Raw genomic sequence first — 21352 nt, 5'->3', positions numbered from 1 at the left:
TGTGCTTGAGTTGTAGCCTATAACGCTATATGTTTCCTTGGGAATAGTATTATGCACCTTAGTGTGTTTATGACCGATATTCGGTATTTAGATGTGGTGAGCTATTCAGCTCGACGTGTATCTCTTTATGTGAGTCCTATATGTGGATCGGGTGGCACGCCGCCATGGGTATGTTGTTTGGATCGGGTTGCGCGCCGCAACAGTGTGATGTTCAGTTCATTGCCCATATTTGCTTTTATGTGTTCTGTTTCCCTGTTTTCTGAGGAAGTCCATGTTAGTGTGCGAGTTGAGTAGTTCCTCCCAGAGTTCTCCTTCCTTTTGTATCGCATTCGAATTGGTAGCCCACTGGCACATTGTGGCATCTTGTGGGATTTTTGATTATGTCCGAGGTGACTTATTGCCTGAGCAGTTCGTACTGGGTGAGACAAGGTTACTAGATTTGGGGTCAGTGCAAACTGATTATATAAAGTATATTATAGAGCAAAGATCATTCTTTGGTTTGAGACAAGGTAATGGAACTTGTCAGGAGTATAGATCCAATGAAATGTTGATTCAACAGTTGATTATGAATTTCGGCACATCTCTTCAGTCGTATCGGTGTTGTAAAAACTAGAGCAAGACCTATGTAGGTCATGAGATGCAATGAGAGCATCAGATTTGTGGAATTTCGACTATTATGTTTAAAGAATGTTATTGTGGTCCTATGAGTAAAGTGATGCAAAATGTGAATTCAGCAAAGTTATGCAGCCATGTTGGGTACAGCGTGTGGAGATTGATATGGTGGTCGTATGATAGAAACAGGCTTGGCAAGAAATTCAGGATGTTGGAATTGGACCTAATGGCTTATTTGCTTGAATAAGGGAGTATACCTACAGAGTTGTCAAACTAATGTGCTCAACTGAGTGGTGGTAGCACGAGAAGGTGCATGAGGTGTTAAACAAGTGATTTCAGACTACTTTAGTGTAGTTCTCAGCACGTTCGAGGACGAACGTATGTTTAAGTGGGGGAGATTGTAACGACCCGATCGGTCGTTTTGAGCTCCGGCGCGTCATTCAGCAGTTTGAGGCCATGAGCAGCTTCATCTCAGGTATATTGACTTGAGTGTATGGTCAGAATTAAAATTCAGGAAGTTTGGAGTCAAATCTAAATGGAAATTCTCATTTTGAAAGCTTAAAATTGAAGAAATGAACTAGGATTGGAATTTTGAGTAAAAGACCTCGGAATTGGGATCCGAAGGTTCCAGCAGGTTCGTATAATGATTTCGTACTTGGTCGTATGCGCGGATCGGGTTTTGGATAACCCGGGAGCATTTTGGCGCCTATTGTGGAAGATAGCATTTTAGAAGAAATTGCATCAGTTTGGCTTAAAATGCATTTCAGTGTTATCGATGTACGTTTGGAATTCCGAGACTGGGAGTAGTTCCGTATGGTGATTCTGGATTTGGGAGCACGATCGGAAGTGAATTCGGAGGTCCGTAGGTCATTTTGGAGCCGTTTGGCTAAATATAGAAATTTGAAGGTTTTTGAGAGAATTCGACCGGAAGTGGAAATTTTGATATCGGGGTCGGACTGCGATTCTGAAAGTTGGGGCAAGTCCGTAATGTCGAATGTGACTTGTGTGCAAAATTTGAAGTCATTCCTGAATGATTTTGGTAAGGTTTGAGATACTTAGTCTCTTTTAAGGAAGCTTAAGTTGGAAAAGTCAACCGGATATTGACTTATGTGTTAGAGCGCTCGAAATGCGAATTTTATGGTTCTGATAGCTTTGTTAGGTGATTTTAGACTTAGGAGCGTGTCCGAAATATTTTTGTGATGACCGGTGTAGAATTAAGCTTGAATCGGCAAAGTTAGTATTTTGGCGAATTCCGGTTGATAGGTAAGATTTTGATCCGAGACTCGGAATGGAATTCCGAGAGTTGTTGTAGCTTCGTTATGTCATTTTGGACTTGTCTGCAAAATTTGAGATCATTCGGACTAGTTTTGACGTGTTTCGACATCGGATGTGAAAATTTGAAGTTTCAAAGTTCATAGACTTGAATTCGTGGTGAATTTAGTATTTTTGCATTGTTTTTGGTGATTCGAAGGAACAACTAAGTTTATGTCATATTATGGGACTTGTTAGTATACTTTGTTGGGATCCCATGAGGCTCGGACAAATTTTGGAAGAGTTTTTGGAAGATTTTTGCCGTTTTGAGCATAAATGTAATGATCTAAAGGTTCATTTTTAGTTCTAGAGATCCAAATTTGATTCCGAGACTTCCAGAATTTTGATAATGAATTATAGGACTGACCTGGAAATTTTGGTCTAATTTCATCAAGTCGCGATTAGGTTTTTGACGCGAAATATGAGTAATTGTTTAACGAGCGAAATGGATATCGCACTGGGTAAATGAGCTCCGAATTGAGTTTCGATTGAAGGGTTGTGTTCGTATTATTATTTGTGACTCATAGGAATAAGAATCGTCTAATTCCGAGTATGTATGATGGAGTTAGAGCCATTTTAGTTAAAAATGGTTGTGCTGCAATTTAAATTGGCTGCTGGTGCATTTTTTTAGCAGCAGTGAACAGTAACCCACACGTGAACAGTACCGCGCGGGTGAACAGTAATTGCGAAAAATCTGGGCAGTGAGTTTATATCCGATTTTGGGTAATTTTTCCACCATTTTCCGTCATTTTGAGAGCTTTTGGACGGAGATTGAAGGGAGTTTCAACTGAGATCGATTGGAGGTAAGTTTTATGAGTTAAATACATGATTTTATTGAAGAATCATCCTTGAAATCCATGAAAACATAGCCAAATTATAAGAAATTAGGGCTTGAGATTGAAATTCTAAAATGAAGATTTGAGGGGTCATTTGAACTCCGATTTTGGTAAATTTTATATGTACGGACTCGTGGCGAGACGAGAAATCCGGTAATGTGACTTTCGTAATTTTTTGAGAAGTGGGCCCGGGGCTCGGGTTTTGCAAATTTCGTGATTTTCGATATTTTTCGAGTCTTTTCGATTGAGTTATATTCCCTTAGCCTATTGTAATATATTCCTTGTGGTTTTGGCAAGATTCGACGCGCGAGGAGGTCGATTCGAAAGGAAAGGGCATCGCAGAGTAGATTTTTGGCCGTCTTGAGGTGAGTAATAGATGTAAATGTTGTTTTGAGGGTTTGAAACCCCGGACTTTCACACCGTAACGCTATATTGAGGCGTGACACGTATTCCATGGCGAGTGCGGGGTCAGATACTATTGGGGATTGTGACTTGGTCCATCCCGTGTGATGTTTATACTATACTGGTGATTGATACACATACTTCATTGATATTACTGGGCTTGATGCCATGTTTGGGGCCTTGTGCCGATTTGTAAAATCCTTCGAGGATTGATATTACTGCTTAGCATGATTTGCATATCATTTAATTTCAGTCCAAGGTTTTAAATGCTGTTTTGCAAACTCAGCCATAATTCTAAGTGTTGAAAACTTAAATGATATTTTTAAATGTATTCCGGGCTGGGAACTTCTGTTTTGTAAATGCCCAAGGGGCTTATTATATTATTTTCTGGACTGATTATAAAGTGACTTGAAACAGTGGTAACAATGACACTGTGTGATATACTTGAAACAGTGGTAACAATGACACTGTGTGATATACTTGAAACAGTGGTAACAATGACACTGTGTGATATACTTGAAATAGTGGTAACAATGACACTGGATGATATACTTGAACAGTGGTAACAATGGCACTGCATGATATAAATTGGTCAGGTAACAATGGCTGACCGTTCAGGTAACAATGACTTAGGATGATATTCTGTATTCTAGAGGCTCAGATTCGTGACACCGGGTCCTAGTGAGATTATATTGTGTATTTTGTTAAAATCTTCAGTACTTTAATCTTGCTTAATTGATATTTCTTTCCGCTATTTTTGATAAATTGGGTTAAGTGTTGAATAATGGTCGGGCTTGCCTAGTAGTGTGCTGGGCGCCATCACGACCGGGATTTGGGTCGTGACATGGATCTAGGGTTTATACTTTATGGATTCAATTTTTAAGATTTTAGCATTGAACTCATTATATTTTTAGAGTTATGGGTTCGTGTCTACTATTTATATAATTTTTAGAATTTTTACATATAAAGTTTTGCTCAGCGTGAAAAGTTATGGGTTCAAATTGAACATGTTGTCAACACTCTACATATGCCTCTGTAGTTGTTCTTTGAATCATTAAATGTTAAATTAGTTGACTGTTATTATATAACATTGCATATATTATCTTGAAATTGCCAAGTAATTTTTCTCGACACCATATTTGGCTTAACCTCAATGCAAACTACTCAAATTGCATTTATATTCAAATTCAAATATCATATCAGTTTGTTAGTAATAGTGCTTTTTTAAAAGCGACACACAATGTAAATTAAAAAAAATATTCTAAAATATCCTTGTCTTATAATCTATGTATTTGGGTTGAAAAAAAAGATTTAAAATCAATGCTATCGACTTCCAAATTTTTTATACTTAACATAGATGAAATAGAAGATGAAATTCGTTATCATCTCTTATTTCTAGTTATTAGATTTTTCATACATTTTTCTTTATTTATTTTTTTATCTTATTTTTTATGTCTTTTTTTTTTTTACAAAAAATTAATTTATTTCTCTATAAAAGGATGAGTTTAAATAGAAATTGTCTACATAAGAACTTTATTTATATTTTTAGTCTTTAGTTGAAATTCTTCCATATTTTTCTTTTGGATTTATCTAATCAACCTAACTAAGTGCTTGCCTTACCATTAAAACTAAAAAATTGAAGAATGTGTAATTTATACATAATCCATATATAATATATGTATAATAGTGTGTTGCCAGTGTATCATCTATGGATATTAGCTATAAAAAGTAAACAATAAATTTGACCAGATATTTATGTAAATATTCCATAAGATTTCGATTTCTTGATTTTGTCCATGATATGACTTCTATTATAATAATATAAAAATTCTACTAAAATTCAAAAATATCTTATCCTTTTATTTTTTAAGTTACATTATATTTTAAAAAATAATCCCATTTTGAAATAATTTACTTACATTTAAAAATATATATATATTTCATGTCATACCAGTTATATGGAATAATGCTTTTTCCGCAGGCACAGTAGCATTTAAATAATCGAAAAAGATAACAAAAGTTCCTAGTATGATTGCATATGATCATTAACTGAATTAAGTATAGTAACTTGACCAAAAAAAGATAAATTTCTTTTTTTTATATTAATTCAAATTTAAAAACTTTATCAATAAATTCAAAATTATTCTTTAATTCAAATTCAATTATATGTATATATATATATATATATATATATATATATTTACCATATACTATTTGCATTTATTAGCTTGCCACTTGACTTAACCACAATGCAATTATATATGGTAACTTTCTTGCTTTAATATACTAGTTTTGGGGTACGTGCGTTGCACGTGTAAACCACGCTTGTTTGTAAGAAAATTATATACCACCTGAATGAACTATATATAATAGTAATTGACGTCAAAATAGATTCAACATGAAACTGAAAAGAGAACATGAGTGTCATTACACTGATGTAATAGATGAATTTAAATATGGTTAATATTTTCTGAACCTGCAAATATAAACACTACAATTAGTTAAGGTCGTGATATGTATAACATTTGTAATTACAGATAATATATAATATGAGTTAATAACATGTTATGTTGTTGTATCTTACCTAATATCTCCTCGTAGACAATGTTCTTGGTGTATGTTCCCCTTCGTCTCTTCGGTTGCTCTGTCATGACCAAAACTTTTGTTATTGACATCGATATACCTCTTGATAGTGCGACATATAGTTGTCCATGTGAAAAAATATGTTGTGGCAAGTACAATCCAACGTTGGGTATTGCTGACCTTGTGCTTTGTTTATTATTATTGAAAAACATAAACGTACTGGAAATTATTTCTGATGAATTTAAATGGGTATCCTTCATTTTCTGGCGGCGAAAGTTGAATTCTTAGAATAAACACATGCTTGAAAGCATTTTGCCCCATCATTATTTCTGCATGTATAATGTTGCTGTCAAAACCTCTGCATATCATTCTTGTACCATTGCATAATCTGTTTGAAGGATCCAAATTTCTTAGTAGTATGATTGGTACATTTTCCTTCAAAACCAACATGTATACCATTATAAATTATATATATTGTATGTAATGACGCATGAATAAAAATAAAATAGAGTTATAAAAAGTAGACTAAGGATCTTTCGTTGTATAATTTTCAGAAGTCCATGTCTTTAATATTAGTATTATAGTTTTTATAATTTTTTATAGTCCTTTTATTTTTTTGCCAAAGATTATTACGAGAACTTCAATTGGAGTGCTTATTCTTTTCATATGGCAGAAATAATTTTAGCCACGTCTTTTTCATATATATCATTCCTCAAGGATGCATAAAAGAAGATCTGCAACATATATACCTGTTTTATATAATATGCATAGGTTTGCTACTGTCTTAAAGTATATACAATGGTATTAATAATCAAAAAGTATCAAATTTAAAGTTCACTAAAGGAAACTGGAGAAAGTTAAAACTAATGAAGAAATTTAAATAATAGTTAAATAGCTTAAATAATTTTGGCAAATGTAATGCATTAATTTTACTTAGCCAAGAAACAATTTGAAATGTAAGAAAGCACGGACAGGAGATGATAATTCATACCAAAAGAGAGAGCACGTCAGTTGAATTTGTAGAAAAATTCCAAAAAATTAGTCTGACAACATATCTGTGTGGTGGAAGGCCATTTGGTGTTAAAATATTTAGGTACTCTTCCTGGCAATAATTGTTTGTATCATTCTCTGCAAAGTCGAAACTAATAAACGTCTTACTTTCGTCAGGAAACTTGGAAATTAACATCTTATTTAGTTGATCAACATATTCATTTCTGCTTGCTAAAATAGCTCTTTCTGTCATGTATTTGTAGCAACTTGCATTTTTATCTAATGACGGAAATCTAAAGAAATTACCAAATATTGTTCCATTGGAATGCCTCTTCGAACGAAACGAAACTGTTTGAGAAGCTAACGGTTGAAAACGGGTTGTTGCATCTCTTGACTATAGTATTATTACTGAACACAATCTCAAATTCTTTGTGTACAGATTGAAAATTAGGTTTGCGATCATTTATGCGGCTGTTAATGATGTAATAGATACTGCCTTGTTCTAAATGTTCCTTCCACATATTCACTTGATCAGTGAAAAGTATAACTTGCATTTTTGTTCCCTGTAAAGTTTTATCATAATTTAATATCATGATTGGACGTAATACGAAAAATATCGAATATAATACAAAAATAAAAATAACATTACCTCCACATCTATAAATATGAGAGTCCATCGAAGGCCTTGATTTGTTTCATTTTTAAATTCTTTAACTGCTCCACATTGAATAAGTAAGACTTTTATTATTCATTGAGAGTCGGATCTTCTCAAACTGTTAAGTAGCACGCATTCGTTTGCAAATTCAGTTTCAATTTCCATTGCGAGTACCTAAAATCAAGTGCGAACACGTGGTCTAATATCAAAAGGGCACTAAAATCATATAAGGCATTCATAATTTTAAAAATTTTATTTAACAGAAGATTTAAAAGAATTACTTAGACCAATAATAAGGATAGCTAATGCACTAACGCATTTTAATCCAACCACAATGTACCTACTATTAAAATTGAGGATTGATAAGCTTTTTATGATTCTATTTCTATTTTGCGTTAATTTTTATGTACATTAAAACCAATTATTTTTCAATAGTAGCATAAATATCAAATAGCGCTAAAGCAGTTAAATTAGCATATAGTTTATGTAAATTGATATTACAGAATATCCCAATCTAAGATTTAGAAGAGTAACAGAAAAATCATAGTTGAACTACAAGTAAGCTACATAACTTTCAGAACATAATATATCACATCATAAAAAGAAGGTTATATAAAATATTATTTATGAGATCGATAAGGAAAATTGTTTATCTGAACCAACGAAAATTGTCAACACTTTGGGTGGATTCAGCGACGTCAATTGTCAAGGGCTATTATTTAAGAACACAATTTAAAAATTGTGATATGTATGACAATTTAAAAATAGTCAATTAAAAGAGATAATCAAATTTAATTTTGTGAGAAAATATGAGCAACTTCAGCTGCCATAACAATTAGTAAGCTGACATAAGGAGAAGATGCGAGGAACAATAAGCGATAATGCACTAACAACCATTATTACATAACTTCAAGAATATAGTACAAGATAGAAATTTACCGCAAGTAAGAAGCAAATTTGCTATGAGGACGTATGTTTATGACAAAGAATGTAGAAAATAGCGTCTTTTATAGTTGTAAAATTCTAGAAACTTAATTTGATCTCAAAACAACGAAGAAGGAACCTACGGTAAGTAAAGGAGAAATTAAATCCTTTGTAAAATTCTAGAAACCTAGAAACCTAATTTGATTTCAAAACAAAGAAGAAACCAATGGAAGAAGCCTAATACGGTAAGTAGAAGCCTAATGGAATTGAAATCCAAAACTTATACAAAGAAATTGAAATAGATGTCTAATACGGTAAGTAGAAGCCTAATGGAATTGGAATCCAAAACCTATACAAAAGGAGGTAAACCGCAAGTAGTCGACAATTAGCGTTTTTAATTTTTTTTTAAATTTTGAAGAAAATAGTTATTACGATTACTATTATATCCAACATATAATATACTTACGAAGGGTAAAAAAGGCGAACGACATTTCGATAGGGCCTTGTGCTTTTAATATAATATAGATATAGATAGATAAATATAGATAGATATATAGAATATATAGATATAGATATAAACAGTGTTTGGATTAGAGAATGGTACGCAAAACCTACTGATTTTCTCTTCTCTGACCTCAGACCGAGGAGGACCGCTCGATCAAACAAGGGATTCAAAAGAGGGAACCCGGCTGTATTTTCTGGTAAGATTTTCTTAGGTTTTTACTGGCTCATTTGTTCGATTGGATCCGTAGTCGACAGAGGTTTTGCTCCAATCTTTCCTCCAATCTGCTAGGCTTTTGTCTGCCTTCACCGGGCTACTTTTTTTTTTTAGTTAATATCGTCATGAGGGTTTGAGCCAGATTTAAGTAATACCTTCCCGTCGTGCGTTAATTTGTGGGGTGTATAAATGGTTTTTATTTATTCCAGATATATAATGACGGTCCTATTGAGAGCCAAGACTTTTCCTTTATTAATGTTCCGTTATCTTGAGCTCACTATTTTAGAAGAATCCACTGTGTTAGTTACTTTCGTGATTTGAGGGTGGAAAGCTCTAACCTTTTTTCACAGGTATTGTAGGTTATTTATAGACTCCTCGCGATGAATTCGAGAAAACATGGCAAAAGATAGTATTTTTAATGTTAGATTTTATGTTTGATATTAAAAAACTTAGCTTTAGTTGGATTGGGATACCTTTGTCCTTACAAAACATTTTTTTTACTATCTTAATTATTGCGCTGGCTAATGTTTCTTTATTTAAATTTGTGTTTGAACATTATTTATTACCAATGAAAAAGAAAAATTAGATTGCTAAAGATTGGATTTTTAATGTTAGAATATATCTAAGAAAGTAAAGATCTTAGCTTTAGTTGGGTTGTGACACTTTTGTCCTCTAAGACGATTTACAATGGAAAAGACTAGACTTTTCACTCAATTAGGGCAAGAATTCTTCAAAAGAGGATTGCTTTTCTTAATGTTTGATCGTACTCGTTGATTGAAAGAATCTTTAGTTAACAATTGTTTATACAACCAGCTACCTTTTTCCTTGGTTAGCAACTTTTGATTTGAGAGTGCCTGCCCGTTGAGTTTTAACCAGTGAATGTATACTTATTGTTTTACTATATTGAGAGCCAATATTTTTTTTTGTGGGTGTGATAATGTCCATTATCTTGAGGTCACTGTTTTAGAAGAATCCACTGTGTCTAGTCACCTCTTGTGATTTGAGAGTGGAAATATCTAACGTTTTTCACGGGCGTTGTAGGTTATTTATTCTCGAGAAGAAACTCCTCACAATTAAGCATCATGACAAGTAAGTCTTACTAAATTCATGTGATTCCACCATACTCTTAATGGTTTATGACATTTATAATCATTGCATCATCAAAATATTGTGAATTCTGATCTTGAATGCAATTTACCCTATCTTTGTCTAGGATCTTTAAATTACGATAATAATTAAGAGCGGAAAAGATCTTTTTCCAAAAATTATTCTAGAAAAGGATCTTTCTCCTAAAATTCCCTTTTCCTTTCCAACTCAGAAAGTATAGTTGTTTTCTCTTCTTAACCCTTCGGCCAAGCAGCCTTGTCTTTTCATTGGCTTGATGTCTGATACCTTTTCTTTCTCCCTAACCTCTGTCACTTACCTCTTAGTTTGAGTAATTTAGAGAAGATCAATCTCCACTTTCACTTGACAAGTCAGGATAGGCGTCGCTACCTTGATTAGACCCGAGGCCCAAGCTCGTGCAAATTTGAAGGGTTAAAGATCAAATCATTAAAGTTTGCACGCGACTAGTACAGTCCTACAACGTGAGAAAGAGGTTGTGATGCTACGTGTGAACACGTGATTTTTGTCCTATATGAATTACTCCCACAAATTCAAAACAAAATAACTTTTTTTCATTATTTGCAATTTCGTAAATTTTTGTGGCATCTTCTGTTATTGTTTGCATATTGTCTGTGCATGTTTATTTTAATTCATGAAAAATACAAAAAATATGTTGTATTTGCATTTGGGACTTAATTTTACATTTGTTAGACTAATTAGCAAATTAGTTGTCCTATAGAAATGGAAAAATCACAAAAATAGTTTATTTTTGCACTTTTTAATTTTAGTTTTGAATTTTGGTAGTTTTCCCTTCAATTTGGATCTTAATTAATTGTGATAATTATTATTTAGGTTTAACTAGTGTTTTGATAGGCTAATTTGGTTTTAGGATTTAACTTAGATTTTTAATTTAATTTTGAAAAAAAGAGAGAAGAAAAGGAATTTTGAAATAGGAAATGAAAAGAAAAGAAAATAAAAGGGTTTTGAATAAGATTTTTTGGGCCTTACTTTATTCCCAATCTCCAAGCCCAGACCAAACACCCCTGAACCCGCCCCAGTCCAAGCCAGCATGACCAAACGATGTAGTATGGGGGTGGGGCTGTGTCGTTTTGAGTTTCATAGGTTTTGATTAGATCCTGGCCGTTCATTTTGTTCCATCTAACGACCCAGTATATTTCTCCAATATTGTTTAAAACTGTCCGAATACCTCAGAGACCAATTCAGTTCACCTGTTTCATCTCCTCCATATCAGAACCCTAAAACCGCCGCCAGTATTCCCCACCTCGAGCCCGGCGGCGCCGCTACCAAATGACCACAAATCGATACACCAGAACCCCCTCACTCCCCTCGTTCCAAATCCCCACTCCATTCCCCTCAAATACTGCCGGAGCGTCTCGGATCTTGAATCTGAAAATCGAATCCTAGAAGCCAAATCCCAAACCTGTGCATGTAGGATTATTGCCCCCTTCCTCTGAGTTCTTTGGGTTGGTTTTGTCTCGTAATAACGTTGTTCGCTTGTTCTTGACAAAGAACAAACGATTGACGTTATTTGGGGACGAAATCAGAAGGTCGAGTCTCGGTTCCGAGCTTTTGGTCGGTAAGTTCTCCTTTCCTTTTTTGTTCATGTTTGGTGTCATTTTAATCTCCGTTCTACCTCATCTTTCCTTCATTTTTTTCTTTTCTTTCTCTGGTCACTTCAACTGAAGTTTGACCAAATTTTCTGGTTAAAGGATAAGTTATGAGCTTTTATTCCTCGTTTGCTTTATTGTCCCAAATTCGCTTCTCTGATTTCTGTAGTTTGTTAAGCGCAGCTTAATTTCTGGTTGTTATTCTGTTTAATCACCTAGTTTAATTAAATTAGGCCCATAACCTGGTTATTTTCCTTTTATGTAGCTAGGGTAATTGGTTCATTCACGTTTGTCTTAGTTTGGGCTGCATTTTTCGGGTTCCTTTCTTTTGGGAAGAGTGGGTCAGTTTCTTTAAATGTTGAATCTGTGGTTAACTTAATTTGGGCTAGGAAAGAATCAAAAGCCCAAGAAGGGAATTAATGAGAATCTAAAGACCTATGGGGCTTGGAACTGGGTAAATTTGACCCATGTATTGGTCTGTTTTTTTAGAAGTAAATTACAGAATTTTTAAAGGGTAATGTAGGAAAATTGGTATATGGAATCTCATTTTAACAGAACAGGAAGCTTCTAGGAAGTCGGGGAGAGAGCTGTTTTGAAACTCTGATATTTGAGCTAAGGGTAGTTAAGCAAAAACAAAAATTGGCTAAGGATCTCTAAGCTAAAACGAAAATGTTGAGAGGTGCAAAAGGCAAAATCTGAGATTTGTATTTGTTGCCCTAACACCCCTCTATAAAAGGATCATTTGCTGAAATTTTGGAGGAGGAGATCTTTTTTAAAAAAAAATCAGATACAACTAGAAATACTGAAAAATTACTGTTCCATCGAGATCTTCTACAATTCTTGAATTTTTTTCGGTTTCTGAAGTATATTCTGATTCATCTGGGTTTGAAAGTGGTTTGAATTAGGGGTTGTGGCTTGTTTCTGTTGCTATTGGTCTATTACTGCTGCTTCCTCTTAGTTTCAAGCTAATTGTTGGTCTATTTTGTTGTTATTCAGGTACACATTTCTACATTCCACCTAATGTAAAGCTTGATTTGGAATCGAAATGGAAATCTGGAGCTTTGAGTTGTATTCACAATTAGTTGTGTTCATATTTTAGTTTACTTGTCTACTTTTTTATTTAGAGAATTTCGCTTATTGCCTTTCAAACTCTGAATATGTGATCAGAGACTGAGCTTCTGAATATCATATGACCTGGTAGTTTGGTTTGGTGTCCATCTTAGTCTAATTCTTTAAATGTAGTCATTTGCATTACTTATTCGTTTTAAGGTCAGGATTTGGACTAGTTTAAATGCAGTCAATTCGAGATTTTTTTAGACTTTTAAATGTGTACTAAGTAAGGTTTTTAAGGCTACTGTAGTATGGATTTGAATCTTGTATGCAAGTTGAATTGATGGTTCAATGCCATAGCTTCTGAGTTTGATTTGTGCGATAAGCCTCGATGTTAGGAAATATCTGCTTTCCTATACCAGGGATCTAGGTTTGCTTCGTTATTTTTCTTTAGATTTAGTTTAAATTGGTTTCATGTTTAGCTTAGTTTTTTCTTTCAGAATCTGAGTCTTGTATTATAATCTTCTATTGAATTGTCTTTTAGAATTCAAGTGAGGCATTTTTGTTCTTGAAGAACTATGATTCAAACAATGAATCTACGGTTCAACAAGTCACAAAATTGCTAAATTATGTGGGGTTTTCATTGTCATTGGCAAGATCACAATCAAGATTCGAACTTCATGTAATATGTTGATGATTTAGCTGTGAATTCTTATTATTATTCAATGTTCAGTTTTTTTTTTAGAAAATAACGATCAATTGGGCGTATTGCATCTTTAGTTTATACACATACCAGTCAGTCATGTGCTGGCCAGGGCCAGTAGGCCCAGCTGACTTTTGGGCCTGGTCTTGGAGGCCTCTTTGGAAATAAGGAGTGGTCTCGCTGTTTTCGTTTGTCCTGGGCCTCTTCTTGAGCCTAAAAGTTTTATTGTTGCTGATGTTAACTAATAGGGGTGGTCCGGTATCTGAAAATCTAACGCCCCTCCCCCTTTCCCTAATAGTGCATACCTCGGCCTTAAATCGTGTTAGTTCAATTATTTGTGGTAATTAATTTGAGGCGTGCCATATTAGACAAACATACAATTCATAGCCCTCGTAAGTTAGTTTAGAAACTTTGTAATTAGAATAAATCGAGGCGTGCCATTTAGCAAATTTCCATGGCCCTCGCAAAAGTTAAAAGCGCGTTAGTTGCTTTAGGCGCGTATTTTAATAATATTACCTTCCTAAACTCGGGTGTGCATTTCATGTGACCCAAATCAAATCTTAAAACGTTGAATAAAATATGTTTAGGATTGCGGGTGCATTTCATGTGGCGCGATCCAAAGACGTATTTTAAACGACGTTTAATCTTCTCTAAAAATTGATTAAAGCGGTTAATAGGTTAAAATTTGCACATAGGTTCATATTCGTTTAAAATCAGATAATTAAGCCGAATATAACAGTTGAGCGACCGTGCTAGAACTACGGAACTTGGGAATGCCTAACACCTTCTTCCGGGTTAACATAATTCCTTACTCGGATTTCTGGTTCGCGCACTATTAAACAAAGTCAAACCTTTTCTCGATTCGGGATTTGAATCGGTGACTTGGGACACCATAAATCTCCCAAGTGGCGACTCTGAATCTTTAAATAATTAATCCTGTTTCGATTGTCACTTTAATTTGAAAAATTCCCTCATATACTCCCTTCCGGGGTGTAGTAAAATGGAGGTGTGACAGCTCTAGCGACTCTGCCGGGGATCGAACCCAGAATCTCTGGTTCAGGGTTCAAGAATTCGAGCTTAGAATAATTATTATAGTTGGCTTTATCCATTATCTGATTTTGTTACATGATTTGGGCCCAATGTGCTAATTGATTGCTTTTACCGCTTTGATATCCCGTGAACTGTATATAAACTGTTGTGAAATCCCTCTTCTCTCTGAGTCTTCTAAATCATGAAGAAGTGTGCACTTCGTGTGACTTTTTTCTGTTAGAGTCATTATCCCAAATTTAGAACGAGGTTCGGACAAGTTGCAAAACCGGCGAAGCTTCTGTATTCCCGGTACGCTGCCCCCCCTCAGCTCGAGTTGTCCGCTCGGGTAAGCCAGGTCTAGAACAATAAACCCCAGGATTTAAACCTAGAAAAACACAGCTTCATGCCGAATCCCTAGTAGGAACGCTTGTTTGCATCATGTGCATTTGACTTAGGAGACTCAACACAGGGGTTGGGTCTGTCTAGGACAGGTATACCAAAAATGAAAAGACCATCCTGATGCATCTTACTTGCTACTTGTGCATTTATTTGCTTCGAACTTGCATGTTGACCGGCTTATGAATATTGGGAAAAGTCGAGAAAGGGAAATAGCATTGTAGAAGGTTAAGAGAGTTAATCACCTGTGTTGAGAAAAATCAATGTCCAAATAGCACTGAAACTCAGCCGAATTTTTGAGGAAAACGAAGTGAAATAAAAAAAAGCTTTGTTTTCAAATATAGTTTGTTTTATTTGCCCGAACTACGCTAGTTTGATTCTCACAGGGTATGAGATACGTAAGCAATCCCCATCGGGTCCAACTTCCTTTTGCAAAAATAGCCCAAAAAGAACAAATTTTTTATGTTTATTGCAAAATAAGTAAGGTGATGTCATTCTTGTTAAAAATAGCCGAATGTCCCTCAAAAGGGCACCGGAAGGCTGTTTTTGCAAGAACAACCACTTTTAGTCGCTTTTAAAAGTTTTGGCTGGTTAGCCGACATAGCCTTAAAATCTTTGTTTTCAAAGTGCTGAAAGGCCGTATTGGCAAGGCCGGATATTTTGTGGAAATTTTGAAAAAATGGTCGTTTCTCTTGAGTTAAAATGAGTCATAGTTTCCTTTAATTAAAATCACCTTAATAATGTGCAGGATGAACACAATTCAAAACGACCCTTTCTCAGTCCATGAAGAGATCCCTTTGGAGCTACATATGTGGTGGCATGATTTGGGGGAAGATAGTAGAAAGGTTGTGACAAAAGCGTTGGGTGGTCTTATTGGGCTCTTGAAGGTTAAGCCAAGAAAAGGCGTGATTGAGGACTTGATACCATTTTGGGACCCAACACATAATGTATTCCACTTTGCTGATTTCGAGTTAACTCCTACGCTGGAAGAGATAGCAGGCTATGCCGGTTTTGAAGGGAATCTTAGAAGTCAATACCCGGTGGCACCGAGAACAGTAACCCCACACAAATATTTGGGCTTGTTAAGCATCAGTCGTGACATTTGAGACGGAAATTTGGCCAAAGGATTCTGTACCTTCTACTTTCTGTATCGACGTTACGGGAATCCCCGTGGCTTCGAAATCCCAAATACCGGTCTTACTCATGCGGGAAACCAAGACAAGTGGGAAGCTTGAAGAGGATTAGCTTTCATAGTGGCGTTCCTGGGTATTTTGGTTTGCCCTAGAAAAGACGGGAACATAGATTTGGGACTTGTAGGGATAACTGACTTTATGATGAAAAAGGAAAATAGGACTATAGTGCCGCTGATCTTGGCGGAAATTTACCGAGCTCTGACCCATTGTCGAGAAGGAGGGAAGTTCTTTGAAGGGTGCAATATGCTGTTACAACTATGGAGGAACACCTTTGCCACCGTCCCGGATACTTGAATTGTGGTATGACTAGCCTTGAATGCATCGAAAAACATGAAAAATGGGTAGAGGGTTATGAGTTCCTGGATGGTACAGAAGCATGGCATGCTCATTTGAGATATCTGACTGCAAACAAGATCGAATGGATGATGGGGTGGCTCTCAGTCAGTGAAGTAATCTATATGTCGGCTGAGGTATGTTTTTTGCTGTTGATGGTTCTTCGGAGTATCCAGCCTTACGCTCTGCACAGAGTTCTACGTCAGTTAGGCTGATACTAGACCATCCCGCACGATGAAGATTTGAGTCAGCAGGTCATTGAGTTAGAGCCAAAAGCTGCCTTCCCAGAAGAAAAAGTGCGTCGAATTTGGCATCAGTGCAAATTCTTAGGACCTAGTACTCAAGTACGAGATCTATCCATAGGCGAGGTGGAGCCTAGTTATATTGCTTGGTATGGTAAAATATACCAAGTTCAGCATGAGCCCGAAAGGCCCGCAAAGAGACCCCATGTCCAACAGTTCACCGATGGAGCACAAGTGCAATGGGACTGGTTGACCAAAGAAAACAAGTACAGGGCTATCATAAGCAAATTGGAAAAACAAGTCAGGGATCTTCAGTTTGAAAATAGCTTGCAAGCCGCGGCAGATGAAGGAGAAAAGAAAATTTAGCTAAAGAAAATGAGGCCCTTCGAGCCCAAATTCAGAAAATAAAAATAGCGGCAGAAAACCCCGCCTGAAGTGCCAAAGACGAAAAACTCATAAATAACCTGAGGCAGAAAGTAAATGACTATATTTTTGATTTGAACAAAGCAGAAAATGACCTAGCCGGGGCTTGAAAGCAATTGGCTAAAAACGCAGATGAACGAGCACGCCTGGTTAAGCAGTTGAAAGAAAAGTACGACAATGAGGTCACGGGGTTAAAGAAAAGGGTCATCGCCACGGAAAACAAAATGATCAAATAGGCAAAAGACTTCAAGGTTGAAAGGGAACATTATTATACAGCATTGGTACAATTAGAAATAGATTTGCAACAACTTCAGGAGCAGAATCATGTGGCCGAGAAAACTTTGGAAGCCAGGGCCCAGCAGATCGGGCGTTTGTTACAAGAAAAAGGTGTCATAAGAGAGAGAATTAGAGACATCGCCGATTACATTGTTGTGAAGTGCCAAGCTTGTGAGGATATGACTCGCACCACCTTTTTCGCGGTAGTGATGGCATTTGGTAAACAGATAATGAGTGACTTGGACCGACTTCAAAGGGATCTTGAATATAGGCCCGCGGCGAGACCGAACGATGTCCCACAGGAACCAAGAGCATTGATGTATTGATGATTTTTCATTTGAGTTTGTATTTCCTTTTCCGTTAGAGTCTGTCATTTGCATTGAGTTTGTATTTTCTTTCTGCTGGAGTCTGTCAATTGTTTTCGAGTCTGTATTTTCTTTTGTTGGAGTATGATAGTTTATTTTTGGAGTCTGTGTTTTGTATTTTCATCAGTGTCTATTAGTTTCTCTTGGAGTCTGTTAGTTTTGAGTCTTTGTAATCAAAGCATTTGCTTTTATGAAAATTGAAAATCCCAAAATGTTTTATTATTGACTTTCAGACTTATCTCCCAGAACTACGCTCGGTCTGGTTCATGCGGGGTTATAATACGTAGTCAATCTCCATAGGTTTCAACCATAACCAAAAAAAAAAGAAGAGAGGAAAACGAAAAAGAGAGAGGAAAAACAAGAGAGAAAAAGAAAAGAAAGGAGAGAAGAATAAGAAAACCAAGAGAAAGAAGCAATAGCAAAACAAGAGGGAAATGAAAAAGAAAGCAAGGGTAAGAGCAAAAAGTCGAAAAGAAGAAAAGAAAAGTCGGGATGACGCAAACATCTGATCAAATGCATAAAAATGGCTAATTGCTTAGGTGCATTCATTCCCCAAAATGTGTGGTTATCAATCTGTTAAAGCCCTAATCGCTAACAAGGTTGTTGTTGATGTATTGAGTCCAGGCAGGTGGTTAGTTGATAGACATTCTGGCAACTCACTCATACAATACCCGATCAAAAGACAAGCTGAACATGGCCAACCAAGAATTGGAGGCAAGTATTGTTGACCCGTCAAAAGAGGTGGAAGAATTGGATGTTAATGCGATGAAGGAAGAGATGTATAAGTTAAAGCAGCAAATGGCTGAAATGTACCAAGCCTGGGCAAAGGGGCATCCACCATCGGTTTATCCCGCCAACCCTGCTTATATCCCACCATCGACCCAACCTCAGGAGCCTCCCACTGTGAACTCATCTCCAGCCTTTCCCCTCTACCAACAATGCCATGGCACCACTTCCCATACTTCTCAAGCTCCACCACCCAAACAAGTCTCATACCCTCCTCCACCAATCACTCCTGTTTTTGTGGCACCTCCACCTGCTGCATTACACCGATCTTCCAGTGAATCTCTGTTCCAGACTCATAACAACCAGTATTATCCCCCTGAACCCACCTTTAAAGTCCCGGAGCCATATTCTTACACCCCTCATCTTGATCTCCCGGCAGAGACCGAGAAGCTACCCAAAAATCCCAAACACGAGGAAATGATCAGAAAGGTCAAAAGCTTAGAACAATCATTCAGAGATATGAGGGGGTTGGGGGGTCAAGTAAGTGTGGCCTATAAAGATTTATGTATGTTCCCAGATGTTCAGTTACCAGCAGGGTTCAAAATGCCCAAGTTTGATCTGTACGATGGGCATGGTGACCCGGTAGCACACTTAAGAGGATTTTGCAGCAAGATGAGAGGGGCAGGCGGAAGAGATGAATTATTGATGGCATATTTCAGCCAAAGTCTGAGCGGATCGGCATTAGAATGATATACCAGACAAGATCACAATAGGTGGTACACATGGGACGACTTGGCCCAAGCCTTCGCCTGTTATTTTCAGTACAATCTTGAAATTATCCCAGACCGTCTGTCATTGACAAAGATTGAGAAAAAGCATGGTGAGAGTTTCAGGGAATATGGATTCCGTTGGAGGGAGCAAGCAGCGAGGGTTGACCCTCCGATGAAAGAAAGCGAGATGGTTGATTATTTCTTGCAAGCCTTGAAGCCCACTTATTTTGGTCATTTGGTGTCAGCAGTGGGCAAGTCCTTTAATGAGGTTATAAAAATGGGAGGCATGGTATAAGAGGGACTCAAGTCTAATAAAATCATGAGCTACTCAGCAATTAAAGCAATCACCCAGGCCATCCAAAACGGTACTGGGGGTGTACTCGGGAAGAAGAAGAAGAAAGAGGATGTTGCGACAATTGAGTCGAGAGCTTGGGTCAGATCCAGGAACCTTCCATGTTACTACAACCTGCCTCGACCCTATCACCAAACTTACCCCCACACTCCGTATAGGCCACCACAACACTACTATCCACCACCAGATCCCTATTTTTCCGTCCATCATGCACAAACCTATACCCAACCTGCTGCTCACGCACAATGGCGTGTGCCAGCTCCATAAAATCCATACCCAACTCCACAAAATACCCATCCACCCCCAAGAGCCTATAGAAATCCCCCTGGAACAGGTTTTCAGCCAAATCAAGCCTTTAAGAATGAGAGGTTGCAGAAGCAGAAGTCTTTCACTCCATTGGGGGAATCATATACTAGTCTATTCCACAGATTGAGACAGTTGGGTATGTTGAATCCGATCGAGGCTAAACTGCCAAATCCCCCTCCCAGAAATCTTGGCCGCTCGGTGAGTTGTGAGTATTGTTCAGGGGCCCCGGGTCATGACACATAGAAATGTTGGAAATTGAAAACAGTTATTCAAGAGCTCATTGATACTAATCGGATTGAGGTCCAAGCCCCGGAGGCACCCAATATCAACCAGAACCCGTTGCCAGCCCATCATGAGACAAATATGATTGAGATAGTGCATAAGGGAGGGGAGACTAAGATGCCTTCGCAAACTGTCATGATGATTCAGGCTAGTGAAACCAAGCCATTTGAAAAGTCAACAAGTGAGAAGTCTGTGATCAAGTTGAACGAGGCAAATAATGAACCATCTATGGGGGTCAAGAAGGGGTCCTCAAATGACGTTGCAGGAAAACATGAAAGAGCGAAAGTGGTTGTGCCAGGAGTGACAAACAAGCCTATGGTAATTGTGAAGGGTGCCCGCACAGATCCTGTCATTATTAATCGGTAACCCAATTACCGATAGTCAACAACAAGACAGTCCCATGGAATTATGAACGAGTGACAATGACTTACAAGGGGAAAGAGGTTAAAGAAGAAGTGTGTGAGACCCATGGTTTGACTCGATCGGGGAGATGCTTTGCCCCCGAAGAGTTGAGAAAAGCTAAGACCTCCAAAGATAACCCAGTGTTGATGAAGAAAGCTGTAACCGAGGAAGAAGTAGAGGAATTTCTGAGAAAGATGAAAGTGCAGGACTATTCCATTGTGGAGCAGTTAAGGAAGACACCGACTCAGATCTCGCTATTGTCATTATTGATTCATTCAGACGAGCACCGTCGGGCTTTGATGAAGATCTTGAATGAGGCCCACGTTCCTGACAAAATCTCAGTAAACCACTTGGAAAAGATAGCTAACAAGATAATTGAGGTGAATAGGGTTACTTTCTCCGATGATGAGTTGCCCGTGGAGGGCACTGAGCATAATAGGGCCCTGTATTTGACGGTGAAATGCGAAGATTCTATGGTCACCCGAGTGCTGGTTGACAATGGGTCTAGTGCGAACATTTGTCCTCTCTCCACGCTGAACAAGTTGAAAGTGGACAATGATAGAATTCACAAGAACAACATTTGTGTTCGGGGGTTCGACGACGGGAGCAAAGATTCAGTGGGTGATATAATACTAGATTTAACCATAGGGCCTGTTGAGTTCACTATGGAATTTCAAGTGTTGGATGTGGCAGTCTCTTATAATCTTTTGCTGGGGCGCCCCTAGATTCATGCTTCCAAAG

General features: G+C 37.1%; 1 long non-coding RNA gene across 1 annotated transcript; it reads left to right on the top strand.

Moving 5' to 3' along the window:
* Positions 1–8915: 8915 nt before the first annotated feature.
* LOC104229972 (uncharacterized) lies at positions 8916–13192 on the top strand. Its single transcript, XR_011401200.1, has 3 exons — positions 8916–9014; positions 10073–10120; positions 12760–13192. It is a non-coding gene; the product is annotated as an uncharacterized lncRNA (long non-coding RNA).
* Positions 13193–21352: the final 8160 nt, after the last annotated feature.

Source organism: Nicotiana sylvestris, chromosome 7 (assembly GCF_000393655.2).
Source record: "Nicotiana sylvestris chromosome 7, ASM39365v2, whole genome shotgun sequence".
NCBI classification, from domain to species: Eukaryota; Viridiplantae; Streptophyta; class Magnoliopsida; order Solanales; family Solanaceae; genus Nicotiana; species Nicotiana sylvestris.
This window is presented reverse-complemented; position numbering and strand designations above follow the sequence as displayed.